Raw genomic sequence first — 19,997 nt, 5'->3', positions numbered from 1 at the left:
TGATGGGAGATTTTAATATTCATTTATGCCAACAAAATTGTCATGTCATGGATACGATTAATACTGATATGTTGCAATTATCACATTTTGAGCACTCAGAAAAGGGGTTAGCCCTAGAAGAACTTCTTTTAGAGAATGAGCTATATGAACCAGAGTTCTTCGACCGAAAAGACCGGGTGCCAACTTACAGTGCTAGGGACAGCAATACAATTATTGATTATATATTTATTTCACCAGGCCTGTTACAAAATGTAATGTTTTATAATGCTGTACAGACGACTTTTAGCGACCACAACCCGGTAATACTAGAAGTAGATAATAATAATCTGTCTCTATTTACAAAAGGAACAAATATTGATCCAAATATAGCAGGGTACACAGAACTGATTGTTAAGGACCAGGGGAGACGTGTCAAATGGAGCAATATCATCCCTGAGGACTTTCTTCTTTCTCTTAACCTAAAGATGGGCAAAGAAATTAACATCTGCATGGACCCAATAGGTTTGAGGGGAATATAGTTCAGTCCTTTGAGATGATTTGTTGTCAAGTATCGAATGACCTAAAAAGTAACTCGAAAAAGAAAGAGAAAAGGGCTATGGGATGGTTTGACAAAGAATGCTCCAAATCCCACTGTGAATTATACAAAGCACTAAAAAAGTTACCACGGGACAAACAGGAAGTTGCCAGCTTAAGGCAAAAGTATAAGGCAAACATCCTAAGACGGAAAAACGAAATAAAAAGAAGGGCATGGGAAGACCTATATGAGAAGGCCACTCTGAGGGACAGTGCTAAGTTTTGCAAAATCGTTAATACCCCCTTATTTAACGGGATTGAAAACGCACCGTTAGAAGTAAATATCCCGGAACGAGATTGGTTAGAGCACTTTCAAAACATCTATGGTAGCAATATTGCTGTAGGTCCCCAAGACCGACAACTGATTGAATCAGACGAGGTTTTAGCCAGTTTTACTATCAAAGAGGTGCAGAAGGCAATTGAGGACACGGCAGGGAAGAAGGCCCCTGGCCCAGACGGCGTACCGGCCGACATGTTTAAATCAAACTCGGGCATGTGGGCAGTAGTTCTCACTAATGTCTTTAACGTGATTAGCTTGGAAAGGACAAAAGCGCCAACATCATGGTCACAGTCTGTCATAATCCCCATTTTTAAGAAGGGCCAAAGGGGAGACCCTAGATGCTACAGGCCCATTTCTTTGCTAGATTCTTCCTTCAAAATATTGGGTAAAGTCATCTTGGAAAGAATCTCAAATTGGGCAACAAACAATGATATCCTGTGTGAAGCTCAGTATGGCTTTCGAGCCGGGAGAAGCACTGAGGATCAATGCCTAAATTTACACCTTACTCTGGGTAAATACACTGTGGCATCAAAGGGGATGATGTATTTGGCTTTTATGGATTTGTCCACAGCTTTTGACCTAGTCAATAGGTCAAAGCTGTGGACAATACTTTTGAATTTGGGCCTAGACCAAGCACTAGTGAATTTCCTGGCACGACTCCATAGTGATCTGAGGGCTACCATACGTATGTCCCAAGAGGGAAACTGTACTGCCTTTTTTAAATCAGAAAGGGGGGTGCGCCAAGGGTGCATTTTGGCACCAATGCTCTTTTCACTTTATATTAATTCACTGGGAAAGACCCTGGAAACGGCCTCCATTGATGTACCACGTATGGGTGACTCTTTAATGCCGGTCTTATTATATGCCGACGACACTGTATTGTTGTCAAGAACCCCCAATGGATTACAACGTCTCTTCAATTCTTTTGGGGACTTTATGCAAAGCTTGGATTTATCAGTTAATATTGAGAAATCCCATGTTATGGCAGTAGGAAATCGTAAGAATAGCATTAAAACCCTCACCTGTAATGGCTCAGTGCTATCTAAAGTTAAAGTTTTTACTTACCTGGGTGTGGTGTTCGATGAGAAGGGGACATGGGCACCACAAATTACAAGTAAAGCTGTGGCAGTAAAAAGATCGGCTGCCGCTATCCTAGGTTTTGCAAAAAGGTTGGGAGGTAAACCACCTGAGGCTATATTAGCAATCTACAGAGCCAAAACTTTGTCTATTGCGAGGTATGGGGCTGCTATATGGGGCTACAAAAATCTGGCCCATATTCAAAGAGAAGAGAACCTATTTTTGCGATCCCTACTGGGCCTTCCTAAATCCACCCCAGCTTTCTCCGTACACATGGAATTGGGGATAGGGTACATTGAAGACTCATTGGCCCTGGCCCCGCTACTGTCGTGGATTAGGACATGGCTTAACCCAGCCTTAATTCTAAACCATGTGATCATTAGGGATTGTATGGGAAGGGAAAATGTGGCTAAGATCGGTTGGCTACAATATATTAAAAACACAGCAGTATACCTAGGCCGCCCGGAGCTATATACAAACCCCGAGAGTCTAAGGAGAGAGGACATTGACTGGGTTAAGAAAAACTTTATAGAGAAGAAGGAGGCAGAGAGAGAGACTAGCGAAATTTTAAAACCGACTGTCAGGGCCCACTATATGATGATTGCTTCGTTATCTATTCAATCTTACTTGACGATAGTAAATAAACCTTTCCATAGGTGGGTCCTCACTAAATTCCGATTTAACCAAGCACATTTTCTGCTAGGAGAATTCGACAAATGGTGTAAGCCTCACGAAAATGCTCCCTGTAAATGTGATCACTTCTCAGATCAAGATTTATTACACTTTGTGTTTTTCTGCCCCTTTTATAAGAATGGGAGGGAGAAATACATTAAACCAATTTTGAGAGGTTTAGACTTTATACAGGTCAGACCAGCCTTATTGTATCTGCAGCTCATGGAAACTACAGTAGTAATGTATGGGGTAGCAAATTTCTTGATAATGTCAATTCGATCAAAGCAAGCAAGATCAAGGTTACATTTCTAACGTAAATTGTTTGCTTAAAACTATTAATTGACTAATGTTTCTGTAATCCAGAAATGTGAACCAATGTTCTGCACGTCTTGCACTTTTCCCCCAGGCTGTTAGTACTTTTGTATTTAGAACTGTAAATATATGCTAGTCTTGCTAACTTTTTAAATTTTTTACATTGCTAAGGGCCCATAAAACTATTGTCCCTGTAAACATGATGACAAAGAAGTTTTTATATGAATTTTTCACCTTTTAATTGCAATTCTTTTAACTTTTTAACTTGTTTTTAATAATTTGTCTGTACGATCGAAAGTGATTTTGTAGCATACTTTTATGATTTTAAAACAATCGAATAAAGTGTTTTTGACTCTGACTCTGAAACTCTGACTCTGACTCTGATAGGCTGATTCATTCCTATAATGCCTTACATTAGTTATGCAGCCCTGAATGGGCCATTGTATTGCAGCACAAGTTTCCCAACAAGATTCGTGACTAAGCAATGGAGTATTGTCACTGTCCCCAGGGTGTGTTAGATGAATACATTTAACCCTGGTTCTCCATGTGTCAGACTTTATGTAAATTAGAGGTGAACCCATAATTCTTCATTGTTATTGAGGCCCCAGGAGTCATGGTTTTAAGACTGATGATACACTTTGACTCCAAAATGCGTAGGGCCTTATCTCTGTCCCCTCCCCGTTCCAATTTTGGGGCCTGATCTATGCAGTAAAAACTAAGTTTCTCCCAATCACTTTGGTGATGCTCGGCAAAGTGGCGGGCAACGTGGTACGTCCTGTCGTTGTTAGTAATTGCCCGCATATGCTCCAGGACTCTTAGTTTAGCAGGTTTCATGGTGCTGCCAATGTATCGCAGCTTACAGGGGCAGGTTAAACAGTAAATAGTATATTCCGAGTTACAATTTAGCAACTGTTTGATTTTTATGTTGGGTTTCTTTTCACCAGTACGATTAGGATAGTCTGGCATTTTTCTGCTGAATCTACATGCCTTACATTTTAAACATGGAAAAAATCCAGTTGCTTTTGACAGTTTGATGGGTTGAACCATTGTTCTAAAATGGCTGCGGACTAGATGATCAGCCAGAGACGGACATCTTTTATATGTAATTAATGGTCTCTGTGTCATGTGATTTTTTAATGTTTTGTCTGTGGTAAGTATGTGCCAGTGCTTTGTAAAGATATTCACAATATCCCCCGATTTGGTGTTGAATTCGGTAATCATTCTTACCTCATCAGGCACCTCTACTTTTGATTTCGGTGTCAGGAGAGCCATCCTGTTAATGCCTGAGGCTTTTGCACTGGCCTGTTGTAAAATGTTTTCATTGTATCCTCTTATCTTGAACCTCTCTTTGGCATCCTTGTTGGCCTGTATATAGTCTTGTTCTAAGGAACAATTCCTCTTTAGGCGATGAAATTCGCCATAGGGCACATTCTTCACCAGACTCTTAGGGTGGTAGGAGCCAGCATGCAGTATCGCATTCCCCGCCGTCGGCTTTCTATATAGGCGGGTTTGTAAAGTGTTGTTATGTACAAATATTTCCAGATCTAAATAATTGATACTGCTAGTGCTAATAGTACTGGTAAATTTTAGGTTGAGGTTATTCATATTGAGGGTAACAATGTAATTTTCCGCAGACAAACGATCACCATGCCAGATAATAAACAGGTCGTCTATATACCTGGTCCACATCAAAATACTTTCAGTCCATATACCATTGGTATCTTTCCAGGCCTCGTGCTTCTCCCACCAGCCAACGAATAAATTCGCGTAGCTGGGAGAGAAGCACGAGCCCATGGAAGTACCTCTCTTTTGGTTATACATTGTCCCATCAAACAAAAAGTTATTATTGTACAAGCAGAACCTAATCATTGAGAGAATCATGGCACTGTGACTGTTAAAGTGATCTGGTTTTTGGTCTAAAAACCACTTGATGGCAGTCAGACCCTCCTCATGATTGATGCAGGTGTATAAGTTAACAACATCTAATGTTATCAATAACATTTCAGAGTCCCATGTGACACTGTCCATGATGCTTAAAAAATCTTGAGTGTCCCTTACATAGAATGGAAGGTCCTTCACGAAAGGTGCTAAATAAGAATCTATGAATCTAGAAGTGTTTTCTAAGAGGCTACCAATCGAGGACACTATTGGGCGTCCTGGAGGTCTTTTAGCATGTTTATGTACCTTCGGGAGGTGATAAAAAGTTGGTACGATAGGTGCTTCATACTTTATAATAATAATAATAATCCACATTTGTAAAGCGCACAATCACCCGTAAGGGTCTCTAGGCGCTGGGGGCCGTCGGGAAGATTAAGCGAGCTATTGCCCAGAGTCACATGGTGCTGGGCTAACCTGCCGCCGGAGCCGGGGATCGAACCCTGGTCCCCAGATTCCAGCGTCAGTCGCCCTGGCCGCGGCGCCACACCTCTCCCTCACCCACACCTCTCCCTCACCCACACCTCTCCCTCACTTTAAGAAAAGATACTCATCCATACTGAGCATGCCTTCTTTTTGCCAGTCTTCTAGCATATTATGAAACTTTATGATGCTCTTGTTATATTCAGATCTTTGTATGGGAATGTAGCAGTCCTTATCATTCAGTTGTCTTTGTGCCTCCAAAAGATAATGATCCCGATTGAAAATGACAAAGTTTCCTCCTTTATCCGAAGGTTTTATTTCGATTGTTTTATCCTCTTTAAGCGATTTTATAGCCTCCCATTCTTTCCTTGATATATTGGAAGTTTTTTGATTCATTTTTTCAGTTGAAATCTTTTCCAAATCGCATAGCACCGCTTCGTTAAATAAATCAATAGCATCAAAGTTTGTCATCGGTAGCTTTTTTGATTTATTCTTCATGGCACTTGGATCTCTTTTTTGTTCAGTCACTGTATGTCCCACATTATCAGGGTTCGTTGTCCCTGTTGGCAGTTCCTGTGTGGGTCTCAATAGTATATCTGCCAGTTCCTCACATGTAGGTACCACGTTCGCATCTGTGGCCAAGATAGAAGTTCTGGGTTCTGTATTGTCAGGTTTTGGTGGGTGAAGTAAAAAGATCTTTTTAAACTTCAGTTTTCTGATGTACTTAAATAAATCAATTCGTACATTAACTGGATCAAACTCGCTGGCTGGACAGAAGCTTAAACCTTTTTTGAGGACATTAGTTTCATCAATCGTCAATGTCCTCTTTGACAGGTTTATAACGTTGTTCTCCTCTCTGTCTTTTATCTCCTGCGGTTCAGTCCACTCCTCGTGACCCTTGGAGATGCCACTGCTTGTTGAGTACCACCTCTTGCCCCTCCTCGTCCTCCTCTTTGATTTTGTTGGGGTACAGGTGGATGATTCCTTTGTTGGGGGCGTAGGCGAGTTTCCTTGATTACTTCGAACTCGTCGAAAAAAGGCCTCGCATTTGTCGTCACTTTTTCCTTGGTCATCGGGGGTTGTTCTCCTTCCGAAACTTCTGACTCCTCAGTATCTTCATTTGTTGGAATCGCATTGCTTTGGGCCAACCGTTTTCTGGTGGCATCAAATTTTCTTGCGAACGTCAGGATTCTTCCTGAAAGATAGTCCTGCTCATCTCTAAGAAATTTTGACTGTTTCCTCTTACGGATGGTTAATTCATAGTTTTTAGTTCTTTTATTCATGATATCTCTTAGTTCTTCAATCTCCTTGGAGTTCTTCTCTTTGCTTATTTGTTCCTCAATGTCTGCTATTTCCTTTAGACATTTTCCTCTATCGCTCCAAGCATATTTGATAAGCATACGCACCATTCCCTTTGCAGACTCCGCCGTATACTCCGCCCAATCCTTTAATAGTTCTGGGTCCGGATTTTCGTACGAAGGTACAGTGTATATACGCAGTCCTCTAGGTATTCTACCACACTCAATGTACCTTTCTAGTGAGGTAGCTTCCCACCATTTACGTATCTCCCGTTCCTGCATTTTTTCCAGCTTGGCAAATAATGCTTTTAAAGTACTGGTGGGGACATTTTGGACTGTGGGATCGTCTGGTCGTGCTTGTCTTTCCGCTGAATTTCTAAACATGAAGATGGCAGCGGACTCTCTTTCCACAGAGATATCATCAAAATTAGACATGTTCGTTTTGTGCTCGTTTTGTGCTGCAATTACTGTGTATATTTTTAATACTAGACGTAGTATTAAAAATACTTTTTCTTCAAAGTCTTAATTTGGTGGGGCGGTGACTAGGTCATGACGGTTAACTGGGGTTTGGTATACTTTCTCGGTACCTTCGGAAAGAGGCTAAGTATTACTGTCGCTATAAAAAAAAAAAAAATATATATATATATATATATATATATATATATATATATATATATCCTGGAAGTCGTCTCACCCACAGGAATTCAATCTCCACAGAGACGACGCAAACCCAAAGTCGTGCTGCAATATTTTCATTTTTCACCCAGCACCTCCGCCATGACGCGTTTCGGTCCTCCTCGGACCTTGATCACATGACAAGTTACATGGGGAAGCTCATGCAATTTAAAGTGACAGTGCAAACGTAAGTGCAATAGAAATGGACAACAGATTGAGTGTCAACCACTGCTTGATTATACCTGTAAAATACAGTATATTGATTGTGCAAGTATCTGCAAGTTTTCTGTGCAAAGTGCATGAAATAAATATTCGCAATAAATATTTAAAATCAATTTAAATGCGATTATAAAAGCCACAGAATTGGAAAGCTAATAAAACACGATTAATTAAAATCTGTGCAAGGAATTCCAAATCAGCAAAAAAATAACAATATGATATTAAAGCATCAGTGAAGCCCAAGTGGGCAATGCAAGAATTTGTCCAGATTAAAGTGAAATTGTTGTTATAATATGTGTACCCAACTTCAAATTATACAAAATGTGTGTGAATAAAAACTATATTTTTTCATATATTCAGCAGGCGGCAAATTTTAAATTCATTGATGAAAAACACTCAAAGATATTTACATTTAAAAACAGAATCTTTTCATAAAAATGTAAAAAAATCTTCGGTGGAATTTAATCCATTTGGACTTTTAGTGTCCATCTCCAGTATGTACTTTGTGTCTAACATTCTCAGTTTGGCAATTCTATCTCCTCCTCGTCTCAACGGGGGAATGCAATCCACTACATAATATCTTAGGTCATCTGGGTTCTTCGCATGCATAGACTCAAAATGCCTGGCAACTGGGTACGTGTCGTCACCATTTCTGATTGCTCGTAAGTGCTGGAGTATCCTTTTATGGCATTGGGGTTTTGTGCTCCCAACATATTTTAAACCACAAGGACACTTCAGCACATATACGGCATACTCAGTGCGGCATGTCAACTTTTTATCTATTTTGATAGGTTTATTTTTGAAGGGGCTATGGTATTCAGTTTTGTTGACCCCCTGTTTGCATGCCTTGCATACTGCACATTTTATGAACCCTTTACTCCATAAGATCCATAGATCACTTGTTTTTATTTCTGGACTGCTAGTGACTAGTGTATTACTCATAGCACTAGCCCTTCTGAATGTCAGATTGGAAGAGCGTGTGAGTTTTTCCCCTAAAGTGGGATCATTTCTAATCAGAGGCCAATTTTTTGTGATAATTATTCTGATTGCTAGATGTCGGTTGCTATACGTTAGTATTAGCCTCAACGGTTGATCCTCACTTGGGTTAGTTCTAACTACACTTCTAGTCACCAATGCCTGTGATCTATTTTGTGTGTTGGCTCTGATAGTGGCTTTATCGATCATATGAGGACTATATCCTCTTTCAAATAATCTAGACCGACATTCCCTCTGTGCCTTAAAACAATCAACATCTAGGCTGCATATTCTCCTAATCCGCAGCATCTCCCCATAGGGGATGCTACGGATGAGGTGGGCAGGGTGATTACTCTCCGCATGAAGCACTGAGTTGCCTGCCGTGCTTTTCCTGTGCAACCTGGTATTGAGGAGATTATCTGAGACAAATATTTCAACATCAAGAAAAAACACTGTGGACTTGCTGATGTGGCTGGTAAAGTGCAAATTCATATTGTTAGTGTTCAGAGAGTCAATAAAGATTTGTGCTTCCCTCTCTGTGCCCTTCCAGATGAACAAAAGATCATCTATGTATCTAAACATATGAGCTATTTGGGTATTAACAAATTGGTTGTATTCTGTCATTAACACCGGCCTTTCCCAAAGCCCCATGTGAAGGCAAGCGTAGCTAGGGGAAAAACAAGCCCCCATAGCTACGCCTCTAATTTGCTGATACACCTGTTTGGCAAACAAAAAATTGTTATTTTCAAGGCACATTGTGATTATAGCCATCAACATTTTGTTATGTTCTAAATAACAAATAGGACGTTTCCTAAGAAAATGTTCAACTGCCTTTAAACCATCCCTGTGATGTATACTAGTATACAGGGAGGATACGTCCATAGAAATTAATAGCATATCATCACTCCATACCACTTTTTCCAATTTGCGTAGCAAGTCACCTGTGTCCAATATGAATGATGGCAATGTTCGTACAAACTCTTGGAGGAAGTAATCAACATATTTACTTGCATTCTCCATAATGCTTCCACATGCCGATATTATTGGCCTGCCCGGAGGATGGGTCTTGTTTTTGTGGATTTTAGGTATGAAATATACCACAGGCATTGTTGGATTGTCATTTTGAGGAAACGAAGCTCATCTGTTGATAACAGCCCGGTGCTTTTCCATGCTATTAAGCTCGAGTAAAAGTTGTCCCATGAGGCTTTCACTGTTCTCATGTCACTACGCCTGTAACAGTCCGTATCGCCAAGCTGGCTGGTTGCCTCCTCCATATACATACTATATGGCCAGAGGACGATGTTTCCACTCTTGTCAGCTTGGCGTACTATTATATTTTTGTTTGATTTCAACTTTTTCATGAGCTTGTAATATGCATTGTCTTTTGCTGTGTACCTCCTTTTGGCTTCATTTTGTTTTTTATACAGAGTTTTCAGTTCCTGTGTTACCTTATCGTGAAAGATATCGATGTTGTCTCGTAACATTACTGGGAAAAATTTTGATTTTGGTTTGAATTTTGTCAGTGGCCCTTGTGCATGTTCCCTGGGCATTTGGCTAAGAGGTTCTAGCGTAATGTTACCTTCATTACGGAGGTCATGGAGATCTTGCATGGGTTCTGCATCTTGTACTGTTATGCAGGATGGTATCACTCCAGTTATAGCCAATGGTATTTTCTGTTTCCCAGTACCTTGTATCAAATGGAACTTCTTTAGTTTGATTTTTCTTACAAACTTGTAAATATCATTCCGGCAATCTGCATAATTGAAATTTCCCTTGGGACAGAATGACAAGCCCAATGAAAGAATAGATGTCTCAATCTCAGATAGATGTATGTCCATTAGGTTTATGACCGTTTGTACTTCCTCCTCTTGTTTGCTCCTCACATTTACCGACTCCATTGTTTCTTTGTTTTCTTGATGTAAGGTTTTTTTGGTATTGTGCCGCTGTTTGTGGCATTGCCGCCGCTCCCATCTCTTGCGATTCCTTGTGCTGGTTGCTGAGCATTTTGTGCATTTTGTGCCCCAGAGTGCAGTGTTTGTCGCCTGTCCTGCCTTAAGCAGTCCACTTCCTGCGCTAGGGTATATTTGTGAAATCCCACCCTTTGAGCTCCAGTAGTCTCATTATCAGAACCACTGTCAACTGCTGAACTTAAGTCAGATGCAGATGTAGCTATAGTAGTTGGCACTTCACTTAGCATGGCAGGTTGAGCTGGCCCTGTGATTTGTTGTTGGTGTTGCTGTTTCTTTGCCTTGCGTTGATATATTTTTTAGCAAACGTGAATACCTGCCCGTTTTCATAAACCAATCTGTCCCTTTGGAACTTGAAACTTTTACGTTTTTTTATGATTTCTTCCTCCCGGGACAGTCAGACCAGCATGTCTTCTTTATATTTGGTAATCGCGGGTGTTATCTCTGTTTTGGCAATCTCTTCATTCAGGGACTCTTTTTGTATTTGAAGTTTCTCTCTATCACTCTCAGTGTACTTAACTAAAAGCACCACCAGTCACTTCGAGGAATCCAAATGGATCTCAGCCCAGTCTGCCAGCATATTTGGGTCCGGGTTTTCATAGCTTGGGGCCAGTAATATTTGCAGCCCCCTTGGTATTCGGCCCACCTCTAAGTAGCGACTTAGGGAGCAATGCTCCCACCACTTCGCCTGCTCGGCTTTCATGAGTTTTTCCAGTCTTTTGTACAGATCTCTTATAGCACTATTCGAATCTGAGTTGGGAGCGGTAATCGAGTTAGAGGCAATATTACTGCTGGGAACATCAATGTATCACCCCGCTAAGCATCTCCGGTTCTGAATGCACCATATTGCGGCTTTCTGGGACATGCAGTCCGTCTACGAGGGATTGCACAGGAGAGCTCAATTACAACAGGGGGCAGAGCAGGGTGTCTACATCTACAGCGAGGCAGGACTGCGTACGCCGCAGCAGAGGAAGCACACTGAGAGGGGCGCTGACGAAGGCCGACACGCCGAAATGCATTCGCCTGGGACTTTCCTTCAATAAAGTGCTTCCTTATCTTCCCCCTTGGGTCACTGCTCTTTCTTTGTGGATGAGGTTACGTTCATATATATATATATATATATATATATATATATATATATATCCATCTCACGTTGGCGAAGAAGCTAGGATGGCCGCTGGCAGCGGCGGGCCGGCACAGTATTCCACAAGCAGTCGTTCTCCTTTCTTTCAAAGAAACGATATCCAGGCCACAGCTCGGTTCAGAAAAGTGTTTTAATTCACAAACGCACTCGACGCGTTTCGGGAAACTTGTTTCCCGAAACGCGTCGAGTGCGTTTGTGAATTAAAACACTTTTTCGAACCGAGCTGTGTATATATATCAACGCTCCAAGATACGCCGAAAACGAGTCACTGCAACGAACGGGTGCCGTTACACGGTGGCGTGTCCGTGAAATAAATAAAGGCTCCAAAGTTTTCTCTCCTTTCTGAGAAACACACACAGCACTCGCGGGAACAGTAGCCAACAAGTGGGTTTATTTACGCCTTAGACAGACGCATTTCGGGAGAAACTCCCTTCTTCCATGTCAAACAATCGCATTTTGCGCGCCAACATTTTTTTAAAGTAACTCACGGTCCAATGACACAAATGAGGGACTACGCGCACTCTGATTATTCATGGGCGCCATCTTGTAGGTGCTAGATGCATTACAAAGCATACATATTTATGCCACATTACTGGGTCTAAGTTGCGCATGAATATTGCGACTTAGACATGTTAAAACATATAGTTTTAGTCTGTGTTATCTTGCCGTGGATCGGCAATGCAACCCATATAGGTTGCCACGTCCCTCCTATTTTGTGATCAATAAAAATACATTCAAACATTAGGCATTCTCTGTTTAGCACATAACCTGTCAAATCAAATATCATATATACATATCAATATTTCATTTCATCACACGAGACAAAGAACATAAACGACAGATCCCTATCATTATGTTCAAAAATTCACACAACATCTAACATTGTTATATCAGAAAAATCTCTTCATGTTTCATCACTGCATCAGAGTTCACTACTGCACTTGAAGTTGTTATGGCTTCAACTCATTAACATCATGGTTCATAAATGTACGGACAGATCCTCTCCACTGTTAAGTCCACCCGGTGCCTTCGATTGCATATCCACTATATATCTAGACTCCAGTCTCCTTAGCTTTAATAGCCTATCCCCCCCTGGAAGTGTCGGGTACCTGATCAAGACAAAAATACTGAAGGAGATTCCTGTCGCTCTGATGTTTGATCGCAAAATGTCTTGCGACAGGGTATGCAAATCTTTCTTAGCTATGGCCCGCATGTGCTCCAATATCCTCAGTTTTACGGGGTTAATGGTGCTCCCCACGTAGTTTAACTTACACGGACACCTCAGGCAATATACTGCATAACTGGTGTGACAAGACAGAAATTTGGTTATTCTTTTTCCTCCCTTCACTCCATTAACCTGGTAAGTGAGTACTCTCCTACTGAACACACACGCTTTGCATTTTCTACAAGGGAAAAAACCCTTTGCTTCATGTAGGGTACCTTTGGTGTTAATTATGGGGTCCATGTGACTATGTACTAATTGGTCCCTTATAGATCTAGCTTTCTTGAATGTTATCTGGGGTCTGGGGGGTATGTCCGAACCAATAATGTGATCTGTCTTCAGGACATGCCAGTGTTTTTCATGACAGATCTAAGCCAACCAGCATCCTGTGAGAATGCAGTTATCAATCTGAATTTGCCCTGATCAATGGGGGCTTTGATTTTCTTCTCAAACAATTTTTCCCTGGTCAGTCGATCTACTCTCTGCAGGGCATTGTCTAGAAGTTCAGACTTGTACCCTCTAGCTAGGAACCTCATTTTACTGTCACTCACTGCCTTACGAAAGTCACTATCCAATGTGCAATTGCGTTTTAGTCTTAAAAATTCCCCGTGCGGAATACTCTTAATAAGACTCTTCTGATGGCTACTTGAAGCATGTAGGGTGCTATTGCCCGCCGTGGGTTTTCTATACAATGATGTTTTTATAGTGTTGTTGGTAATCTCAACATTCAGATGCAGGTAACTCGCTGCCACAGAGCTCACCTGTCCCATGAATTTTAGATTACACACATTGTCATTCAGTACAGTTATGTAGTTTTCTGCCTCTACAATGGACCCATCCCATATCAGGAACAGGTCGTCAATGTACCTGTACAATGCGACAATCTTCCCAGACCAGACTTTGTTTTTTGGGGCCCAGGCTACCTGCTCCTCCCACCAGCCCACGAATAAATTCGCGTAGCTGGGGGCGAAGCAGGAGCCCATCGCCGTCACTGAGATCTGTCTAAACATTCTGTCCTCAAAAAGAAAAATGTTGTTCAGAAGACAAAAATCAATTAGCTCCAATAGCATCTGATTATGTATAGCATGCTTCAACGGTTTCTTTCCCAAAAAGTATTCCACTGCTAAAAGACCTTGTGTACGAAGCAGTATGATGATTGCCATTTAATTTGTTCAACATGTTCAATGAAATCAGCAGTGTCTCTGATGTAAGATTTCAAAGTAAGAACTGAATCAAACAAGAAATAATCCAAAAATTTGGATAGACTTTCACAGACCTTTATATATATATATATATATATATATATATATATATATATATATATATATATATATATATATATATATATATATATATATATATATATATATATATATATATATATATATATATATATTACCTACTGGCGGTCGCCAGTAGGTATATATAGTTAGGATTTTTTCTCTATGGGTTTTTTGAAAATTCTATGTCTAATAACTTTGGCGTTTGTGGACGGAATTGGCTGAAATTTTTAGGAAAATGGCACATTTTGTTTCTGAGCAGCCCTTGAAAATTTGGGGGGGGTTCGTCCAGTGGGGGCCGAGAAAAAAGGGGGGTCCCAAAACGTGTTTTTAACATTGAGTTTTCCATAGGGCGGTTGGCCTCACTTTTAGCCCGAACGGCTGAATGGATTTGCACGAAACTTGGCAAAATTGTAGGGACTGGTAGCCCGATGTGCCTTTTGTAGGTCTCAATATATGTGCTCCAGTGGATTTTGAGAAATTAACGTTTAAAAAAAGATATATATCTGTAACAGCGGACCGGGCAGCGCACTGGTTCGCGGACTTTTCGCGCAACGGAGCTTTGTGAAGCGAAGCTGATTGGTTCTCCGGCGTCTGTCAACATTCCAAACAGTCCGTAGCGGCCGCCATCTTGTCTCTCGGTAGGATCGAGAGACAAGAGGAGGTCAAAACAAAGGGGGAAATAACTATAAGGGGGCATAGTAGATCCTCGCTGACCCCCTAGGTTTGATGTGGAGGTTTTAAAAGGGCCCCGCGGGGCAAAAAAACAATAATAATAATAATAATCGAACGGCTGAATGGATTTGCACGAAACTTGGCAAAATTGTAGGGACTGGTAGCCCGATGTGCCTTTGCTAGGTCTCAATATATGTGCTTCAGTGGATTTTGAGAAATTAACGTTCAAAAAAAGATATATATCTGTAACAGCGCACCGCTTCGCGTACTTTTCGCGTTACGGAGCTTTGCGAAGCGAAGCTGATTGGCTCTCCGGTGTCTGTAAACATTCCAAACAGTACGTAGCGGCCGCCATCTTGTCTCTCGGTAGGATCGAGAGACAAGAGGAGGCCAAAGCGAAGGGGCAAATGACCATAAGGGGGCATAGTAGATCCTCGCTGACCCCCTAGGTTTGATGTGGAGGTTTTAAAAGGGCCCCGCGGGGCAAAAAAAAATAATAATAATAATAATCGAACGGCTGAATGGATTTGCACGAAACTTGGTAAAATATTAGGGACTGGTAGCCCGATGTGCCTTTGCTATGTCTCAATATATGTGCTTCAGTGCATTTTGAGAAATTAACGTTCAAAAACAAGATATATATCTGTAACAGCGCTCCGCTTCGCGGAGATAAAATTATATCTGTATTACCTAGCTGTTGCTAACACCAGTTAGCGACGGCTAGTAGGAGATAGCGACCATCTTGGGTCCCACTTTGCATGTGAGTGATATTTATCACTAATGACATGCAAAGTGGGCATGCCAAGATGTTAGCGACTGGAAACAGTCGCTAACATCGCTATCTCCTATTATCAACTTTTGGAAATATTCGAGATAAGCGCGAATATCTCCAAAAAGTAACAGCTGCCCTGAGCAGTTCTTAGCCATGTTATCCAATGGGAGGTGGATAACATGGCTAAGAGCATTAGCTCGGTAATGCACGAATATCGCGGAGTTTTCAGCGATATTAATGCATTGCGCTCGTTTTTTATCGTATTTGCGATAAACCTTGATAATAGCAAGGTTTATCTGCGATAATTTCTGACGGTAAAAAAATCTTTGCAATGCATCGTTAGGGATAAATATCGCTTAACTTTGGTAATATGCCCCAACGTCTGTTAACGTTCGATTCGAAGGAAATCAGGAAGTGTTGAAAAACATTGTCTGCGCCATCTTGTCTTTTTTCAAATGCCACACTTTTGTCGTGCACGGCAGCCATTTTAGATGCCTTGACCAGACCCACTCTGTGCACGCTGTCGATCCTTAGCATGGCTCCCCACCCTCGCAAGCATCTTCCCCAGGCAGTGGTCACCCCGCTCTCTGTCTTATGCATGGGTAATAAACCTCCCCCATCTGCGCTGCTGTTCCCTGAGAATCACACCCTGTGCCCGCCCGACACCTCCCTTTCGCCCTATTCACTACCGCACCCTCTGACACTCCTTTTCCTCTGTGTCCGATTGTCCAGGCTGGTCCTAGGGTATCAGCTAGCCCTGCAGATGTAGTTTATGGCCACAGCTGTAAAGAATCACCCCTCTTCAAAGGAGTTATAGTAGATCAAGGCCCACACTCGATGAGATCCGTCACAGCAGAAGCGTTGCTATTATCTGAAAACCATCCTGTATTGTGATTGGGGAGGGGACTGAGCCTGAAGCGGAAGATTCCAGGGATGACTGTTTGTACATCAAAGTTTTTACAATTATGTGTCACATTAAAAATATATAGCACTCCGACAAAGTAGTAAGATTATAAAACTTTAATAATTTATAAATATATACAAGAAAACAAAAATAGTAATAACATATAAACATTTTTAGGGAAAAACAACGAAGTAGCGGTCGGCTGTGCGAATAGTCCCAACGCAGCACAACGTCCAGATTTCCGGCGTGGGGCGTCGCGGGGGGTGGGTCATCAGTAGCAAACTGTTGTGCGAATAGTTCCAAGGCAGCAGAACGCGCCGAAATCTAGATGACACGAAAGTGATGTCTAGTAAGTTGCCACCCAGCAAATAACGGCATGGGGCGTCGCGGGGGGTGGGTCATCAGTAGCAAACTGTTGCGCGAATAGTTCCAAGGCAGCAGAACGATGGCACCAAGGTGATGTCCAGTAAGTTGCCGCACTGGTTTTGGTATCCTACAATGCTGCTCCGAATAACGGCGTGGAGCGCCCCGGGGGAGGCGGCGTGAACGGGCCTCTCCAGGTGGAGTGTCATCTGTTGTAGTGGGGCGCCCCTTTACCGTTTCAGTTGCCATTCCGTCCGTTTTTGGTCCACTGTGTCAAAAGCCGCAATTCAGCTGAGTTGCGCCCACTCTTGCGGTGCAGCGATAGGCGGCTGTCACAGGACTCTCAAAATGGCGGCAGGCTGTTTCCTTTTTGGGCCTGGTCCACTGAAATGGCCCCGGGACACCTTGGAAATCGGACGCTTGTCTGCTAGGTCTTGGACCCCATTCTCGAAAGCGTCCCCTCCGCCTTGAGAATTCATCAAAAGTTTTGGGGGCTCCGACTCCTGCAGGCTTCTGGTGGGGAGCGGCTGCCATGATTGCTCGCGGAATGACCACGACTGAGCTACGAGATGGTGGTGCTTTCATGCTGACGCCAGCTTCAGTCTGAAACATCCAGAAACAAGGTGGGGCTTTCATCGTTTGGGAAAAAAAAAAAGTTTTCATCCTATGAAAAGTGTTGTTTTTAGGTCACATGATCATGCCTTCCATCATTAGGAAACCAAAAGTAAAATGAACCAATGAAAAGTTTTATAAACAAGTCACATGACCTGTTATGCGGCATAGGGTGTAAAATGCGGAGAAAATACGTTGGCACGTGAGGCGGCGTCAGTAGCGGACCGATGTGCGAATAGGCCGAAGGCAACACAACGCGCCAAGATCCGGATGGCACCGAGGTGGTGTCCAGCAAGTTGCAGCACTGGTGTGGCCATCCTACAATGCTGAAAGTCGGCGTGGGGCGCCCCGTTGGCCTGTGAGTTTGCGTCAGTAGCGGACCGATGTGCGAATAGGCCGAAGGCAGCACAACGCGCCAAGATCCGGATGGCACCGAGGTGGTGTCTAGTAAGTTGCCGCACTGGTGTGGCCATCCAACAATGCTGAAAGTCGGCGTGGGGCGCCCCGTTGGCCTGTGAGTTTGCGTCAGTAGCGGACCGATGTGCGAATAGGCCGAAGGCAGCACAACGCGCCAAGATCCGGATGGCACCGAGGTGGTGTCTAGTAAGTTGCCGCACTGGTGTGGCCATCCTACAATGCTGAAAGTCGGCGTGGGGCGCCCCGTTGGCCTGTGAGATGGCGTCAGTAGCGGACCGATGTGCGAATGGGGCCAAAGGCAGCGCAACAATATTTTCTGATTTGAAGACACCACAAGGCGCTGAGATGCCAAGATCCGGATGGCACCGAGGTGGTGTCTAGCAAGTTGTGGCACTGGTGTGGCCATCGTACAATGGTAAAAGTCGGCGTGGGGCGCCCTGTTGGCCTGTGAGATGGTGTCAGTAGCGGACTGATGTGTGAATGGGGCCAAAGGCAGCGCAACAATATTTTCTACTATATTTCCGGAGTAGAAGACACCACAAGGCGCTGAGATGCCAAGATCCGGATGGCACCGAGGTGATGTGTAAGTTGCGGACCGATGTGCGAATGGGGCCAAAGGCAGCTCAACAATATTTTCTGAAGAGAATACACCACAAGGCGCTGAGATGCCAAGATCCGGATGGCACCGAGGTGATGTCTAAGTTGCGGACCGATGTGCGAATGGGGCCAAAGGTAGCGTAACAAGATTTTCTGTATGGAAGATACCACTAGGCGTTGAGATGCCAAGATTCGGATGGCACCGAGGTGATGTCTAGCAAGTTGTGCCACTGGTGTGGCCATCGTACAATGGTAAAAGTCGGCGTGGGGCGCCCTATTGGCCTGTGAGATGGTGTCAGTAGCGGACTGATGTGCGAATGGGGCCAAAGGCAGCGCAACAATATTTTCTGACTGACACCACAAGGCGCTGAGATGCCAAGATCCGGATGGCATCGAGGTGATGTCTAAGTTGCGGACTGATGTGCGAATGGGGCCAAAGGCAGCGTAACAATATTTTCTGTATGGAAGATACCACTAGGCGTTGAGATGCCAAGATTCGGATGGCACCGAGGTGATGTCTAGCAAGTTGGTGTGGTCATCCTACAATGCTGAAACTCGGCGCGGGTCACCCCATTAGCCTGTGAGATGGCGTCAGTAGCGGACCGATGTGCGAATAGGCCGAAGGCAGCACAACGCGCCAAGATCCGGATGTCACCGTGGTGGTTTCATAGTTGAGAGGCACTTCATCTGCAGTGGGGCGCCGAGATCCGGATGGCACCGAGGTGATGTCTAGCAAGTTGCTGTACTTGTGTGGTCATCCTACAATGCTGAAACTCGGCGTGGGTCACCCCATTAGCCTGTGAGATGGCTGTTCTTTGGATTTGGGCCTGGTCCACTAAAATGGCCCTGGGACACCTTAGAACTCGGACGCTCGATTTTTTTTTCCTTTCCTGTACATGCAAAAAAAGGTAAATGCCCGGTATGTTACACGCTTCATCTGCCACGATGAACTCTCCAGAGGAACCGAAAAAAAATATAGTTGTGGTAACTATACCATGCATCGTCATATGGAGAGGTGGCACCAATTAATTATAGTGCTGCATAAAAGAGAGATTTGGAGGAGAACCCCTGACCTGCTAGTACATTCATCAAAGAAGTGGCACTGAGAGCTTCAGAGGCAAGGGAAACGGTCCCAAATATTTAGAAGAACTTTGGAAAGATTAAAATGACATGTTTAGATTGTGGTAAATTAATTTCATGTGGGCAGATGAGTGTTACTCTAATAAATACAGCATATGAACATCATCATAGTCGATGGTTGGTAGAGACATTTTGACTATATCCTGGACCTGCCCGTCCTCGCCCAAAATGGCGCCGGAATAAATGGGACTCGTAACTCCTTGTTGTGTACTGGTTGCAGAACCTTGAAATCACGAGATACGTATGCAGTTTTGAAGCACATGGCGGGCGGGGACGAGAATTGTTTGAATATTTGGACATCCCTATTGATATTAAGTTCTGATGTGTTATTGATTACTGTACTGTTGAAAATTCGAATTAACGTCACCCATGGTACTTGCCCGCAAATGTATATCTAGATAATTTTATTGTAACTGGCCCTGTCGTATTTTAATTATAAAATGTACGTCCACCGATTCCGTAACT

Source organism: Lissotriton helveticus, chromosome 4_1 (assembly GCF_964261635.1).
Source record: "Lissotriton helveticus chromosome 4_1, aLisHel1.1, whole genome shotgun sequence".
NCBI classification, from domain to species: domain Eukaryota; kingdom Metazoa; phylum Chordata; class Amphibia; order Caudata; family Salamandridae; genus Lissotriton; species Lissotriton helveticus.
The sequence above is the reverse complement of the archived record's forward strand: the minus strand, read 5'-3'. Positions refer to the sequence as shown.